Source organism: Martes martes (assembly GCF_963455335.1).
Source record: "Martes martes genome assembly, contig: scaffold_84, whole genome shotgun sequence".
Taxonomy (NCBI): domain Eukaryota; kingdom Metazoa; phylum Chordata; class Mammalia; order Carnivora; family Mustelidae; genus Martes; species Martes martes.
Window position 1 is genome coordinate 267,785 of NW_027666404.1, and position 17,110 is coordinate 284,894.

Consider the following 17,110-nt stretch of genomic DNA (forward strand, 5'->3'; position numbering starts at 1 on the left):
TCAGAGCCATCTGGAGTCCTCTTTCCCGCACACCCCATTTGCAGTCCATCGACTGGCCCTGGTGGAACATTTCTCCAATCCATCCTCTCCTCTGTTAAAAAATAAAATTCAGGGGCACCTGGGTGGCTCAGTGGGTTAAAGCCTCTGCCTTCGGCTCAGGTCATGATCCCAGGGTCCTGGGATCGAGCCCCGCATGGGGTTCTCTGCTCAGCTGGGAGCCTGCTTCCTCCTCTCTCTCTCTGCCTGCCTCTCTGCCTACTTGTAATCTCTGTCTGTCAAATAAATAAGTAAAATCTTTAAAAAAAAATAAAAATGAAAATGAAATTCAGCTGAGGAAATTTTAAAGACCCTATTGACTTTATTCACGGATATTCATGACTCATTGAATAAGTAGCATCGGTTCTAGCAAATAGAATGGACCTCTGAGAGCTGCACAGTATGAAAGAACTCTCGTAGGCGGAAGGGGACGGGACAAGGAAGTTCCTGGGGAGGAATGAATTGCTTCAGGCAGTCACCTGCCTTTGGGGGACGGCAGGGGTCCGTCAGGTCCATGACCTCCTTAGTGCTGGCCGGGTTATTCCAGATTGACCTGCTTGTGATCCCATTCCTGGGACAGGCTGAAACTGGCAGTAAGCCAAGTGATAACATCTCCCTTTGGTGACGTGGGCTTCACACGAGTGACTCCATTTGGGGCCTACTGTCCCCCTTGGACCACCTCTCATTCCTACTGCTAAAATCCCTACCTAGGCAATCAGCCCTTCTTGCCTGGACTAGAGCGTGGATTTAGCTGGTCTAGAATCTCTTGTCGTCCCCTTTCCTACCAGTCCCCACAGAGCAAATCTCTCCCTCACCTCCTCCCTCGCCAAGGCCCCGCAGCAGTCTCCGGTTGGAATTATTGGCTAGAAGCTGGTAAGTCCGCCAACGGAGATTCTGAACTGGGGGCGATTTTGCACCACGTCCCACCCCTCATCCCCCTGCGGGGCAATGTTTAGAGACAGTTTGGGCTGTTTTCACTAGGGGCATTACTGGTATCTAGGCGGTGGAGACCAGGGATGCTTCTGGGACAGCCCACGGATGCCAAACAATGTCCAGTCCCAGATGTCAGTCATCAAGAGGTGGGTACAGCCCACCGTCCAGAGAATTTGCAGAGAACAAAGACCTCTGATTTTTCCCCCCAAGCTGTTAACCTTAAATGAAACAAGGGTAAGAAAGTTCCCGTCTCTTGACAATTAAAGGATGATGTAGGGAAAGTGTTTTGATCTCTCACAAAAACCATGAAAAATTTTTTTCTTCCGTTGAAACATCTTTGCGACGACATTTCAACAAATTAACAAGGGCAGCTTCAAAATGTGTGTTTCCTCCACCTTAAAAAAAAATGTGAAAACAATTGTTGTTCTTTTCCGCTTCATTAAGCTAGACAGACTTGAGATAAGGCCAGCCTTTCCCGCTACTGAGTAATCCCACAGAGTATGAATAAAGCCACCAAAGAACTAATAGTTGCTAATGATCTCCCTCCACTAGCTTTCCTGTTAGCCATTTTTAACTCTGGGTTTCTCCTGCTGGGCAGGAAGCACTCTATGGCGTGGTTTACCAGAGAAGCCCCTCTAATCCCCTTTCACTTGATAGGCAAAACCCAAACCTATCCTTGTCTGACAGGTCTCAGGAGCCCCACAGTGACAAATAGGCGAGGCAACATGGCAGCCGTCGTGGGGGAAGATGGCGACGCAGAGGACTCCATGAGAGACACAAAATGGATGTTTTTAGGAATCAGATATTTAGCAGTTTAGGATGGTGAAGGAGTTCTCAACTCTGGCTGCGTGTTAGTTTCAGATTCAGTTGGCCTGGGGAAGGCCCAGGGCACTGGGATACTTTTTAAAGTTTCCCAAGTGATGCTAGTGGACACTGAGGGCTGAGAAGTACTGCCCTAGACCAGGATTTCTCCACCATAGTGCCGGTGGTGTTTTGGGCCAGATCCTTCTGTGCTGGGCGACAGGCTGTCCTGTGTGCTGTAAGATGTTTAGGAGCGTCTCTGGGCTCTACCGACGGGAGGCCAGTAACATCCCCTCTTCCTGTGGTGACAATCAAAAATGTCTCCAGATATTGCCAGATGTCAAATGTCCCCTGAGGGACAAAATCGCCCCCCCCCCCCGCCATCCCCCACCTCACGAATCACTGTCTTGGACACTGTGTGCAGAACGTAGCTCACTGATGACCGCACTGATGGTGTGGTTTGGGGAGTGAGGTGGGGGGAGGGTCTGCTCTCCAAAATAAAAATCTAGGGAATGAAAGAACTGTTTACTGTCCCATCCTCAGCCTCAAGGTGGGATCAGTGGTGCCTTCCATAACTCTATGCTGAAATACCTTTTCTCCCCATTGCAGACATACAGACTGTGTTGGCCCTATAATACATTGGTCTATATATTGAATATACAAATCCAAAATCAAGGTTGTTTATATAACATTAGAGATCTATCTCTGAGAGAAAAAGAGGACCATGCATTCCCTCTCTAATGGAGTCATTAGACTCCTTGTTCCCATAGGAGGCTACCTCGCCTCCATTCCCTGCTGCTCCCGGGATAACTTTCCCCCTTTGGGACTCTAACATCGCTGCCTCCAGCCACCAGTCACACGTGCTTTGGTAAACTTCAGCTTAAATGAATATGAAGGAGATAAAAGTAGAAATTCAGTTTCTCAGTCACACAAGCCACACTTCAGTGCTCAGGAGTCAGACATGGCTAGTGGCTACAGTATTTTAATGCCGCTGGAGAACATTCTGGTCATGGCAGGGAGTTCTGTAGGACAGCCCTGTTCAACCGGAGAGCTCTGGTGACATTCTCATGCTTACCTGTCCCTGCTAGCACCTCACTGCTTCTTGGACCAGATTAGTGTGGCATTTAAGATGGTTCATGACATAACCCCAGCTGTCCCTTCCAGAGCCCCCTCTGCCCTCTGTCTCCGGTGTAGACGGGAGCTCCATGTAGACGTAGAGCTCACCATGGATAGAAGAGACCACTGCACCCTTCCACCTCCATAGCTTCCCCTGTGCTGTTTCCTTTGCTACGAATGCTATTTCTCTAACTTCTTCACTGGGAGAACTCACTCACTCTTGATCTTCAGATTCAGTTCAGAGTCATTTGCACGCGTGTCCTTATGCGCATGGCAGAGCTCCTCAAGGTCAAGGAGGGGCTCTGGTCCTCTTTGAATCACGGAAGGCTAGCACTGTGCGGGCACCCACATCTCCAGCAAAGGAATTCGCCAACTAGCTAATGAATGAAGGCGGCATGATAGACACATTTAACATCACAGAAGTCCAACCACCCACGTTTCCATGAAACTGATGGCACCTCCTTGGGAGAAGAACATCTGCCTTTTCTCTTCCGGGCAGAATGAGCAGATCTGGTAACTTCAGGCTCTTGGTTGGGATAGAAGATAAATGCGCTTAAAGCTTATATCTGATGGGTTGATAGTCACGAAGAGTAAGAAAGGAAATAAAGGGGGAATTCGGTGTTCTCCTCTGAGGATTTCAACTCTTCTATCAGTGGAACAGAAGTATCTCAAACAAATAGTAAATAGTAAAAAACCAAACCAAAAAAGGCAACAGCAACAGAGAGGATCAGCTTAGCATTACAGCTGCACAGTGTTTCTTCCCTGGCCGATTCCTGACTCTCTCTAAAGGGTACTTTGTCTCTATGGCAGACCCCAGAGATGTAACTTACACTTCCTTTCCTATTCCCTCACCACCTAACACGGTGTCTGGCACACAGCGTCACCTCCTCCGGGAAGCCTTCCTTGACTTCCCCTGACTACCCCTTTTCTATGATCTGGAAACACCACGTACACTGCTTCATCATGTACTGACCTTATGGTTTTACATACTGACCCTTTAATGTCACTATGTTTTTCCTCAGGTCAGAAACTATATCGTACCCTTCTTTGAGTTTTCATGGCTGATAGAGTGTCTGACACCACAATAAATCTTTGATCAATGAATAAAACTTGGCAGCAGACAATCCAGATTTTAAAGGAGAAAAACAGTATTTCTGTGCAATAGTTAACAGTATTAGTAGAAATTTTTAGAATTTGAAAGGAGGAGTGAGGGAAACTTTATGAGTGTGAATTTATTTGGATTTTAAAAAACCTTTGATGGCACCTGGGCGGATCAGTCGGTTAAGGGTCCGATTCTTGATCTCAGCTTGCGTCTTACTCTCAGGGTTGTGAGTTCCAGCCCCGCATTGGGCTCCGTACTGGGCATGGAGACGTCTTTTAAAAAAGTAAATACATTTGTTTAAAAAAAACAAACAAACAACCAAACCTTTGGCATTCCTTGGTCTGGATAAAGACACAATGATCATTAAATAATTCTAGAAAGTAGAGACACTTCTAGAAAAAGAATCCATGCAAGATTCCTTTTAAACCTGTTGATTTCAATCCAATGAATAAATATTGAAGACTTAGGATGAGCAAACAACCCTGCCAAGAGAGAAAAAAAGAAAATACTTCTGCCACTTAACATTTCATAATTCTGTGACCTTATGATTCTGAACGCCTACAGAAGGTATTTTTAAACCTTGGCAGTCACATGGGGTAGATTTACATGAAGAACCAGGCGTGATGGAGTCAGAGCTTGCACGGATTTTTCTCATCAAAGTTTCACTACGGACTGCAGCCAACGGGTCATTTTCAGACCCAGGCCATTGGTTTATGGCCTCACCCCAGAGTGGGCTAGACAGTCACGTGTCACTTGGCAGTTTTCAAGGTGTGCGTTCTTGCTGTTTAATTTTCTGTCCCTTCCTCCAGCAGCCAGATGGTTAATGGCCCTTCCTTCAGGGCACGCACATTCATAGAAAAGGTGCGAGGAAGAGCCCTGGGAAGGGGAACCTCTCACACAGCCCTGCAGAGTCACCGGATTGTTGACCCACTGATGGTGCCTGAAAGCCTTTTCAGCCACACAAAACCCTGGGTTTCTTCATTAGCATATCAGAGGGGGCGCGGTGGTGGGAAATGCCACCGGTGACAAAGGACACAGCTCAGGGGCATTATGGCATTGGTGCTTACAGAAGCAGAAAAAATGATCTTCAGGCCAGGGCTGCAGTGATGGACAGATGTTGACATATTTTCTTGGGTGACCGATGTCTGCCCAGCACCCCTCCCTCCGCTTGATTTGTACTCAAGGTTGCCCATCCCCCTCCAAGACCAGTATACCACGAGGAAGAGCCGTGTCCCAGTCAAAACCTCCCTCTAGCTAAAATGAAGATACAGTTTCAGCTCTAATTCCATTGTGGCTGAAAGGGACTTGCCCCCCTCCTTTTTTTTTTTTTTTTTTTTTTTTTTTCAGTCTTGAAAGCCTTAGCAGAAACATGATGTGATGATAGATAGGAGAATCCATTGTCAGTTGCTAATACCGCCCTCGAGACTGAATCACTGTTTATATCACCGTAACTCTTGTCAGGAACCCGCCATCTTACCGTTTCATACGGGAAGGGAGGAAAGACATTTACTAACAAAGTAATTTCACATTCCCGTTGTTAAATGATTTCCCTTCTGTGATCTAGACTCTCTAGCAGTGGTTCTCAATTTGAGGGTGGGGGTGTCCACCGGAAGTGGACGCTGGGCAGTGTCTGGAGACATTTCCGGTTGTCGCCCATAAGGGGGGGTTTGTGCTGCCGACATCTAGTGGGTCAAGATGAGGGGTCCTGCTCAACATCCAAAAATGCACGGGGCGGCCCCACGCGACAAAGACTTCTTTGGTTCAAAATGTCAGTAGCAGGGCGCCTGGGTGGCTCAGTGGATTAAAGCCTCTGCCTTTGGCTCAGGTCATGATCCCAGGGTCCTGGGATCGAGCCCCGCATCAGGTTCTCTGCTCAGCGGGGAGCCTGCTTCCCTTCCTCTCTCTCTCTGTCTGCCTCTCTGCCTACTTGTGATCTCTGTCTGTCAAATAAATAAATAAAATCTTAAAAAAAAAAAAAAAAGGTCAGTAGTGCTGAGGCCGAGAAGCCTTGCTCTGTGGCCTCCTTTGGGAATATAATTTACCTGGATTCCTATCCAGACAAATTGCTACTGACCGAGGGGCACCTCCAGTGACTTAGGTTCCCATTTTGCTGTATTCATTTAGAATATAGAACGGTTTTTGACAAAGAAACAGGACTTAAATGATAACTTCTCATCTTTGGCTCCATCATTGGAAGCTTTGATCTAAGCAGTGGGTGTAAAATTTTAGAAAATTGTATATTGAGCACAGAGGGGTGAAAATTTTCCTACGCGCAGTAATTTTGCTTGCTTACAGCCAACAACATGTCTTTACTTCATGCTCAGCTGAGTCTTAAATATACTCCAAATGGCATGAAATGTGATTAAAGAATTCTTCCTCCTCACTTGGAAATATTTATAACCTCTTAGAATATGACACATTGGGGTAAAATACACATTGTTCGAATATGCGTGCATATTATACACACACACACACACACACACAATTAAATCTGTATCTAAAATTATATGTTGCAGTAGGTTTATGTTATTTAATATCATGTTTTCCCGGATCAAAATTTTTTCAGTTCAATATTTAGAAATCGGAATATCAGTAATCTCATATATACACATATCCATTCGCATATATACGCAGATATAAATGCATAGAAAAACATACACAGCCGAGCCTTGAGCAATGTGGCTATTAAGGGTGCTCACCCCCTGTGCAGTCAAAGATCTGTATATAATTTTTGACTCTCCTGAAACTTTACTACTAATAGCCTACTGTTGACCAGCGGACGTGTCGATACCATAAACAGTTGGCTAACACATATTTTATATGTACTGTGTACTATATTCCTGCAAGAAAGTAAGCTAGAGGAAAGAAAGTGTGATTAAGAAAATCACAGGGATGAGAAAATACAGAGTAGTGTACTCTATTTACTGAGGAAGAAATTCCCCGTGTAAGTAAACTCAACGCAGTTCGAACCTGTGTGGGTCAAGGACTAACTGTGTTGTTTTCCTCAGACACCCATTGTTCTACCCAAGTAGCTACATGCTGACCAAACCACTCCAGATCCAAGACTCTAGGGACTATTGATCACTAGTTATTATATACATTGCTTCACAAGTTAGCTAAGCGCCTTCTTCGTAGTGTCAACTAGATGGTAGATGCCAGGGAAAAAAATGGCAGATGAAGAGGGACATAAAATGGAGACCAAAGTGAATTGCCTTAATCCATCTTCAATTATCTTATAATATAGTCTGCAGAATATATGGTTTTTTACCTTAAAAGTTCCTAATTAAAAATTATTCTAGTGTTTAAAAATCACGCCGGCCTGGGACACTGGCCAAATCAGGGTATGCGCTCTGGTGAAGATATTTCATAATTCACCATTTGTAAAAATAGTTTTACTTTCTGTAAAACACAGTGGTTCATATTAGACTCAATTGAGTCTGGAAAGCGTACTCACTCCTTATGCTCCACTCAGACTGATTGGATTAGGATAACTGAGGATGACATTAAAACAAAACACACACACACACACACACACACACACACACACACACACACACACAAACGTGCACACACATCAGGCCATTCTACCATGCCCCCAGAGTGGGAAGACTGACTGGAAACCCAGGTCTAAAGCTCAGACCACCAGAGACCACCACTTCAGCAGGTAAACTGGGTAAACATTGCCCCGTAGGGACAGTAAGGACATGTCTGTCTCAGTCTAGTGGGGGCAGGCAGTGGGAATCGTCCAGGAGAATACATTTGGCATGTTAACAGCTGAGTGATGATTCATTCTTTTTTTTTTTTTTAAGATTTTATTTATTCATTTGAGAGAGAGAGAGAGAGAGAGAGAGAACAAGAGAGAGCACAAGCAGGGGTGAAGCAGGAGAGAGAGAGAGAGCGAAGCAGACTTCCCACTGAGCGGGGACCCCGACGTGGGGCTCGGTCTCAGAACCCTGGGATCATGACCTGAGCCGAAGGCAGATACTTAACCCACTGAGCCACCCAGGCGCCCGTGATGATTCATTCTTTAAATTGCCACCTTGAATGAGAAGAGCACCTTGGTATAAAGTAAAGAATGCTAGGGGCGCCTGGCTGGCCCAGTTAGTAGAACGTGTGATTCTTGATCTCGGGTTTGTGGGCTCCAACCCCATGCTGGGTGTACAGACTCTTTGAAAATAAACCAAAAAAAGAAAAAAAAAAAAGAAAGATTGCTAGAACCCAGGCAGTGTTGTTAAATCTGACTCTTTCTCCGACTAGCTGTGGGTGAGCTCTGTCAAGCCCCTCAATTCTGCCTAGCCTCATTTACTCACTTACGGAATGAGAGGGCTTGGTTACGCGATTTCTACTGTTTCATTTAATTTAGAAAGAAAAATAACTGTGAGCGATCTGAAGTTAACATTTTTTATTTTTTATAAATTCATAAAGCATTATATGACAAAATAACATACAGTTTATAAAGGAATTTGGGACAATCTGTCAGAAATATATCTCATCCTATCAGAAAAATAGGCCTAGTGTTTTAGTTATATATTTCTGTAGTTCACTGTATCTTAGACTGATGATCAGCAAATTTTTCTGTAAAAGAGTAGAGAGTCAATATTTTAGGCTTCGAGGAGCAGGCTCTGGAAATTTTCTGTTGCATCATCTTTTCTCTTTAGTCATTTAAACACATGGAAGACAGGGAATGGGCAGGATTTGCTGACCCTTGTTTTAAAGGATAAAATTTACATTTGCATAAAACCAAAATCACTTGCTTTATAATAACAACAACATCACCACCGACTAGAAGCTCCTGTTACATGTCGTTATATGGACACTGAACTTAGACAAAAAAGAAACCCACCAAAGTTGATCCCTAATGCCTACTGGGGCCAACCATCCATCTGCCGGCTGGGATCCGTTTTAGCCCTTGAAGTCCCCAGTCCCAGGGGACCTGGCGTGACTGGTCACCAACTACATAAAACCCTTGGACAGGTTTCTTTCATGGGAAATCTGGGACCAAATTGAAAGGTAAAAAGCTTGAAATGGAAATGCTTTCAGGAGCTTCAACCCATAAACAGCAGGCCAAGACCCCAGCTGGAAGACTCTAAAGGGAAAATTACAAGAGACTATTTCGTGGTCCTTTTTTTGAGAATAAGCTTGATTGAGCCTAAATCTGCCTCCCAGTTATAAGTCCCAACCCAATAGGCTGCAGATGAGGAAAGGGCTTATTCACAGGCGTGGCAGGTGGTCTTGAACACAACTTTATACATCCTCCGGAGATGATAAATGCTAGATGTTAGGAAGAAACACAGCCCAGCCTTATTACTCAAAAGCAAATGAGTTTATGATTACTTCCTGGGTTAGTCTGAAGCGGGCACGTGACCCAGACCTAGCTGTGAACCTAACTATGAATACCAAAAATTACTAGTTGGGACTGCTTTGGAAACAGCCAGGAGTAAAAGAGAGAACAATATTGTCCACATGTTTTCATTATGTGCGTTATTATCATTAATTTGAATCTTTAAGACTGCAGACTTGAAACTCAAAGGCTATCTTTCTCTTAGGAACTTGACTTGAAATTAGGTACACCGACTCCCAGGGAGCTTTGTTATTACTACATGGCTTTCCATTTGTACTTTGTAAAAACAGGAAGCTTTGTTAAGACATAAATACTAAAAAGCAGATCTGATAGCTTGAAAGATGATGTCATTGAGTAAAACCAAATCAAGGAGATAATTTAGAATCTTTTGCAACATTTTTTGTCATTGTCATTGATTTGTGCCAGTTCTGATCTTGTTTGGAGCTGTGGTTCTATCTTTACGACTCATCCCATTTGGGTCATAAAAGCATCTTTTTTTTCTTGGCATCAAAACCTCTTGCATCTTTTGAAGCTATGGCTATGGGTAGTTCTCCTTAGAATCTACTTTAGCAGAATCAGTGACGCGGGAAAATAATTACACATTTCTCTAAGTGGATCTTCCTACCCCTTCCATGGTATAAAATCCAAGGGAAAGAGGGAAGACCCATTTAGGTAGTGGCTTGGTGTGTTGATTCTACAAGAAACCTGAAAATGAGTGTCTTTACCTAAGTGGAAATTTTGGTTCGTTGTAAGGGGAGAAGGATGGGGTGTTAGAGCCACAAACTAGGTAAGTTGCAAGGAGTCATGGGTGAGCAAAGACCAGGGTCCACTTGGGTGCATTGAACATGGCCATGTGGGGTCTGAGTGGTGGAATTTGAAGGAAGTGCTAAAGTAGTACTTCAATAAAACGTCGAAAAAAATAAAACAGAAGAAAATATATTAAAAAAAAATAATAGGGACACCTGGGTGGCTCAGTCGGTTGGGCTGCTACCTTCGGCTGATCCCGGGGTCTTGGGATTGAGTCCTGCATCAGGCTCCTTGCTCGGCAGGGAGCCTGCTTCTCTCTCTGCCTCTGCCTGCCACTCTGCCTGCTTGTGCGCGCGCTCTTTCTCTCTCTCTCTCTCTGACAAATAAATAAATAAATAATCTTTTTTAAAAAATTAATAATAATAATGGGGCACCTGGGTGGCTCAGTCGTTAAGTGTCTGCCTTCAGCTCAAGTCATGATCCCGGAGACCTGGGATCGAGCCCCACATTGAGTCCCTGCTCAGTACGAAGCCTGCTTCTCCCTCTCCCACTCACCCTGCTTCCCTGTTCCCTCTCTCACTGTGTCTCTCTGTCAAATAATAAATAAAATCTTAAAATAATAATGATAATAATAATGAAAAAAATAAAGTAGTACTTCACTGGGGTGCCTGGCTGGCTCAGTGGGTGAAGAGACCCAATCTTGATTTCAGCTCAGGTCATGATCTCGGAGTCGTGGGGTTGAGCCCGGTGTTGAGCCCCTCATGTGGATCTACAGTGGGGCGTCTGCTTGAGATTCTCTTCCCCATCACCCACCATACTCACTCACTTGCCCTCTCTCTCAAATAACAAGAAATAATTCTTCAAAGTAGTGCTTCACCAGCTCTCTGCCAAGGCGCAGAAATGCATATTCCTCTACAAAGTGTGATGCGTGTGTCAGAGGTTCTGTTACTCACCCACCGCCATTCACTCAACTCTGGAAAACAAGTGGACATCCGCTTCCTGTTTTACCTGGTGATCAATCAGGAAACTCTTAATCATCTTTCATTGAATTTTAATACTTACCTTCCAAAACCACTGGATGAATGCAAGTTAACTGTCTCAAGATGAGTTTCTGAGCTTCACTGAAACACAGGAACTGCTTTTTTCCCAAAGCTTGTATAAGGGAAGAGTGCTAGCTGGAAAGAGAAGCACGAGGGACAGAGGACACAATGGCTTCCCATTTGGTTGCCGGTCCTGCCAGGGTCACCCTCGCCGTGCTTCCTTGCCCTGTAGCTGTTGCTTTCAGTAATAGTTGGTTCCAGTTTCCAGGATCTTTCTCCACCCCCTTGAAGGTACCAAGGCCAGCCAGCGAGCAGCTGCTTCCTCCGAGGTCTGGAGCCTGGCTCTACAGGCCTCTACTCGTAGATTTGGGGTTCTGATGGCCCCAACTGCTGTTTGCTCCTGTGGGCCTAGGGGTGACCACTGCTTCCAGCAGCCGTGACTACTTCCATGTCACTATAGCCTTCCCTCCATGACTTCTTGGTCCTCTAATACCTATTTCACTGAGTATATTAAATTCTCTCTGTTAAAATAACTGGTGTGTTTCCTCCTAGTTTAATTGCTTCTCTTTTTCTTTCTCCCCTTTTTTTTTTTAAGTTTATTTATTTATTTGTTTTAGTAATCTCTCCACCCAATGTGGGGCTTGAACTCATGACCCCGAATTCAAGAGTTGCATGTTCTTCTGACTGAGACATCTGGTCACCCCTTTTTGTTGCTTCTTGATGGAGACTCTTCTCTGTAAGCTTCTAAGGTTCAGACTTCTTATCTGAACATCCTTTCCAACTTATCTAGGGTTGACTGTCCCCCCCACTGGGGTCTATGTGCTTACATAAAGTGGTCCCCAAAGGGGCCTTCTCCTTCTCAGATCCCCATCACCCTCCACACATGCCACATATACATTCCTGTTGCAGCTTTGTGCCTGCTGCGTGGATTGACAACACACCAATGGTTCTGCTCAAGAGTTCTCTTTCATCTTTACTCAGAAAAAAATCAATCTGCCTGCTAGGGGACCACAACAAATAGCCTGGATTCCAGAACATTCCTCTCATTGATTCCCTCCGTAGCAGGATGGCCTATAACTTATTCAGGGTCAGTCTGCTTTCCATTCTGACTATTTGGGAGAGCCAGCCCCTCCTCAGAAGGCCACACACTAGGCGATCAGAGGGCTTCTAGACAAGTCCTAAGACTCCTCCTTTTAGGCCCATGAGTCCCTTCTTAGATATACTTAGAGTCTATAAAATGGACCTTAAAAGTTATCTATCATCTATGCCAACGTTCATTTTAAGGAGGATCTATATATTCTATATATTTTTTTAAATGACAATTTGGGACAAATAAACAAAAAAAAATTGGCTGAATAGATAATTCACAGAATACTAATATTCCTTTTGCCCAATGCTGTAAAGCAGCCAAGGTACTCAAAGGAAATCTGATAAAATACATTTAGATTTCATTTTGATCTTTAACCTGGCTCTGCACATCTTCAGACCATGGGGTTACAATCTCAACAAATGCCGGGTTTGGGAATATGTAGATTTTATGGAAGAGCACTAGAGCAATTTTCCTATCATTATTCAGCAGCTGCCACTCCTGAAAATTGTAATTGCAGAGAAATAGAATGTTCTCAAATTGTAATGTGGGGAGGCAATGTTCTGTGATCTAGAGCGTGCAGTCCTAGCAAGGAATACAGCATATAATCTGAATATTTTGAATATAAAATGAAAATATTGCTCGGTCTTGCTGGGGTACATAAGGCCAGCATTCTTCAGTTTTTCAAAATAGTTGACAATATTTTGGTCCTTCGAACACCAGTGGTCACGTTCTGATGTGGACCCACGTAATCGTCTGTGTGTTCCAGTTCTTATATTTGATTATGACATTCCTACTACGATTGAACAACCACACTCATGTACATTTAGAAAGCACTTTAAACAATGAACTCTTTATTTTCCCCATAAATGTACAATAGCAGCCCATGTTGAAAAACAGGGCTGGGTCTCCGCAGTAATGTTTAAATGTCTTCATTCCATTCACGATGTTAGCGCTGTGATTATCCTTTTATTTTGTATCGTTATATAATGAATTCCCCCAAATCATAGTGTAAATCAGCAAACATCTATTATCTCTCCACATCCGTGGATCAGGAAGTCAAGAACACCTCAGTTGGGTGATGGCTCTGGGACCATTATGAGGTTGCAGACAAGCTGTTGACCAGGGCTGCAGTCCCTTGAACATGAGGTTGGAGGATCAGTTTGCAGCCTACCCTATGTGGTTATTTGCTCACCTCAGTTCCAGGGGGCTGTTGGCCAGAGACTTCAGGTCCTCCATGGGCCCGATCAAAACAGAAGAGATTTTTGCCCTTAGAACAAGCAATCTTTGAGACCCTGCTCACAATTCTTTTGGATATAGACCCAGTAGTGGAATTACTGGATCATGTAGTAGTTCTAGATTTAATTTTTTGAGGAATCGTCATACCCTTTCATACTGCTTGGGCCATTTTATGATCTTGTCAACAGGACACAAGGGTTTCAGTTACTCCACATCCTCACTAATTGGTTTCTCTTTTCTTATCTTTTATACGCCACCCCAATGGCTGCCAGGGGGTATCTCATTGTGGTGTTGACGTGCATTTCTCTAATGGGTGTGTGAGGTTGAGCATCTTGTCATGTGTTTGTTGGCCATTTGGAGAAATGTCTGCTCAAGTCTTTTGGCCATTTTAAAATCATGTTATTTGTTTGTTGTTAATCTTATTGAGTTGTAGTTCTGTGTCCTAATTATTCACCCCTTAGCAGATAGAGGATTTGCAAAGATTGTCTCCCATAGGATGTCTTTTCACTTTGTTGATGATGCTCTTGGATACACCAATTTGTTTTGTTTTGCTTTGTTTCATTGGTTAGTTGGTTTGTTGATGTCTGGTCTTATTGATCTGTTACTCTCAGAAAATCTTTTTTGGCGGGCTCCCAGCTGGAGGTAGAAGCTCTCGGAAAGGACAGCCTCCATCTCTTGGCAATCTGTTCCTGGTGGGTTTTCTTTGGCCTCCTTCATCCTCTTGGCCAAGAGTTTAGCATGTTCCGCAGCCTCTTCCTTATCTTTCTTAGTATGCTGTTTCTTCAGAGCGATACACCGTCATTTGCTTTGGAGGACACGTGGAGTAACAAGACGCTGGATCTTGGGAGCTTTTGTTCTGGGTTTCTAACTGTCTTTGCTTAGGGGCTTTCTCACGACATACTGGGGGACATTACCTCTGTGAGACTGAAGACTTTGCGGATTCTGGTAGCTCTTTTGGACCCTGGGTGATGAGGCACAGTACTATCAGTGAGCCTAGGAATATCCTTGTCCCCCCCCCCTTTTTTTTTTTTACAATAACCAAACTGAGAACATTGAGATTGATATCCACAGCACAACCCTGAGCATACTTGCACTTTCCTTCTCCAGCCCTCCTTGGTCTGTAGCACGAATGCCCTTACTCAAGTGCAGGTGGACATGGCCATGGGTCAAGACACGCTGCTTCCTGGGGAAGCATTGTTCCTCATTGCCACGTAATTTTGGCAAGGACCACATAACCCTTCCATTCTTCACCCAGAGCATCAGCAGCAACTTCTGTAGCCATATGCTTATTTTTTTTTTTTAATTTAAGTTCAACTAGCCAACATATAGTACATGGTTAGTTTTTGATGTATGTTCAATGATTCATTAGTTGCATAACACCCAGTGCTCATATGCTTCTCAGAAAAGGTACAGAGTTTGCGTTCATCATCCACTTCACTGAGTTTCTGGCAGCCAGTAGCTGGGAAGGAGATGTTCAGCTTTATCCTAAAGCAGCCTACTGCCTCCGAGGTACCACAAAAAGTGCGATACACAAACGCCTTTAAGTTTGATAGAGTCCCATGTGTCTCTTATTGCTTTTATTTTCTGTATTTTTGGTGTCATTTCCAAGAAGTCAGTGTCAAATCCAAAGTCATGAAGCTCTTCCTCGATGCTTTTGTCAGGGAGGAAGACCGTGTCCTCTGCCCTTAAAGGTCCTTTGACTAGAGCTGGACTTAGAATCAAAGGACATGAGGCAGATTAACAGGAGAAAATAAAATTTAATAGCATAGATACAGGGAATCCACACAGACATGAGATTCTGAAGACAATGAGGTGATGTGAAGCTTATATGAGCTAAGGGAAAATGTAGGGGTCTGGTCTGCTGATACAAAGGGGAGAAACCTCATTAGCAAGAGGTGAAAGTAGATGTTTGGAAAAACAAGATGGTTCTATCATGCAGATGAGTTCCTTCCTGAAAGGGGGCCTCTGTTCATACTTCCCCTCCTGGAAGCAGGCTCTCCTTTCCAATGTAAATGTAGGCAGTCATGGGGGTGGCTGAGCACCTTCCCTGCTGTTGGCTTTTTATTACTTTTAACTTGAAATAATCTTTATGCCAAATGGCCTGTTTTGGGGTATCTCCTCCTGCAGCCCTTCATTTTCCTCTGGGAGTTTTACAGTTTTGAATCTTAAGTTCAGTCTTTAATCTACTTTTAGTTAATTTTTGTATGCGGTATAAGAGAAAAGTTCAACATCACACTTTTGCATGTAGATGTCAGTTTTCCCAGTATTATTAGTTGAAAAGACTATCCTTTCCCTGACAAATAGTTTTGGCACCTATGTTGAAGACCATTTGACCACCTATCTGAGGGATCTTTTGGGGACTTTGTATCCTATTCCATTGGCCTACAGGTCTGTCTTTATGCCAGTACCACACTCTTTTGATTACTATAGCTTTCAAATATGTTTTGAAATCAAGGAGGTGTGAGACCTCCAACTTTACTCTTTTCTTTTTCTTTTCTTCTTCTTTTTTTTAATAGTGAAAAATTTGTATTTAGATTCAGCCAGCTGGACTCAGTTTAGACGATCTCAATTTTGTTGGCAACATCCAAAGCATCATAGTCAGGAGCCAGTCGAACATATGCCTTCTTCTTTCCATCAGGCCTGATCAAGATGTTGACCTTGGCCACATCAATGTCATAGAGCTTCTTCACAGCCTGTTTGATCTGGTGCTTGTTGGCCTTGACATCCACAATGAACACAAGTGTGTCGTTGTCTTCTGTTTTCTTCATGGCTGACTCAGTACTCAGGGGGAACTTGATGATGGCATAGTGATCAAACTTGTTTCCCCTGGGGGTGCTCTTTCGAGGATATTTGGGCTGCCTTCAGAGACGCAGAGTCTTGGGTCACCGGAACGTAGGTGACCTGTGGATCTTCTTTTTTTTCTGACCATGGAAGCCTTTTAGCACCACTTTCTTGGCCTTCAAAACCTTTGCTTTGGTCTTTGGCTTTGGGAGGGACAGGGGCTTCTTTCTTAGCTTTCGGTGCCATCTTCACAAAAGGGCTAATCTTCTTTTTCAAGATTATTTTTGACTAATTGTGGTCCCTTGAGATTTCACATGAATTTTAGGATGGATTTTTTTTCCCCCTACAAAAAAATGCTGTTTGGATTTTGATAGGGCTTGCACTGAATTTGCAGATCTCTTTGGATAGTATTGACATCTTAATATTAACTTTTTCAATCCACGAACATAGATGTCTTTCCATTTATTTATGTCTCTAATTTCTTTCAGCAATGTTTTATAGTTTTCAATGTGTAAGTCTTTCACCTCCTTGGTTAAGTCTATCCCTAAGTATTTTATTATTTTTGATGCTATTGTAAATATTTTTAAATTTTCTTTTCAAATTGTTCATTGTCGGTGCATGGAAACACAATTGGTTTTAGTGCATTCACTTTGTATTTTGCAACTTTGCTAAATCATTTATTAGTTCTAACACTTTTTTGTGGGGTTCTTTAGCATTTTCCCATAGTAGCTCATGTCCTACAAACAAAGATGATATTACTTCTTCCTGTCCAGTTTGAATGCCTTTTCTTTCTTTTCTTACCTCATTGCTCTGGCTGGGACTTCCTACTATGTTTAATAAAAGTAGCAAAAGAGAGCATTCTTACCTTGTTCATGATCTTAGAGGAA

The 17,110-nt window shown here is 43.5% G+C and overlaps 2 pseudogenes across 2 annotated transcripts; both read right to left on the reverse strand.

Annotated features, from left to right (window-relative positions):
• Positions 1-14,032: 14,032 nt before the first annotated feature.
• LOC308338039 (small ribosomal subunit protein eS6-like) lies at positions 14,033-15,468 on the reverse strand (annotated as a pseudogene). Its single transcript has 3 exons — positions 15,418-15,468; positions 14,854-14,944; positions 14,033-14,756 (listed from the first exon to the last, which is right to left on the reverse strand). The product of its transcript is annotated as a small ribosomal subunit protein eS6-like (transcript).
• A 529-nt stretch (positions 15,469-15,997) lies between these two features.
• On the reverse strand, positions 15,998-16,469 carry LOC308338040 (large ribosomal subunit protein uL23-like; annotated as a pseudogene). The gene has a single exon. The product of its transcript is annotated as a large ribosomal subunit protein uL23-like (transcript).
• Between the last annotated feature and the right edge of the window lie 641 nt (positions 16,470-17,110).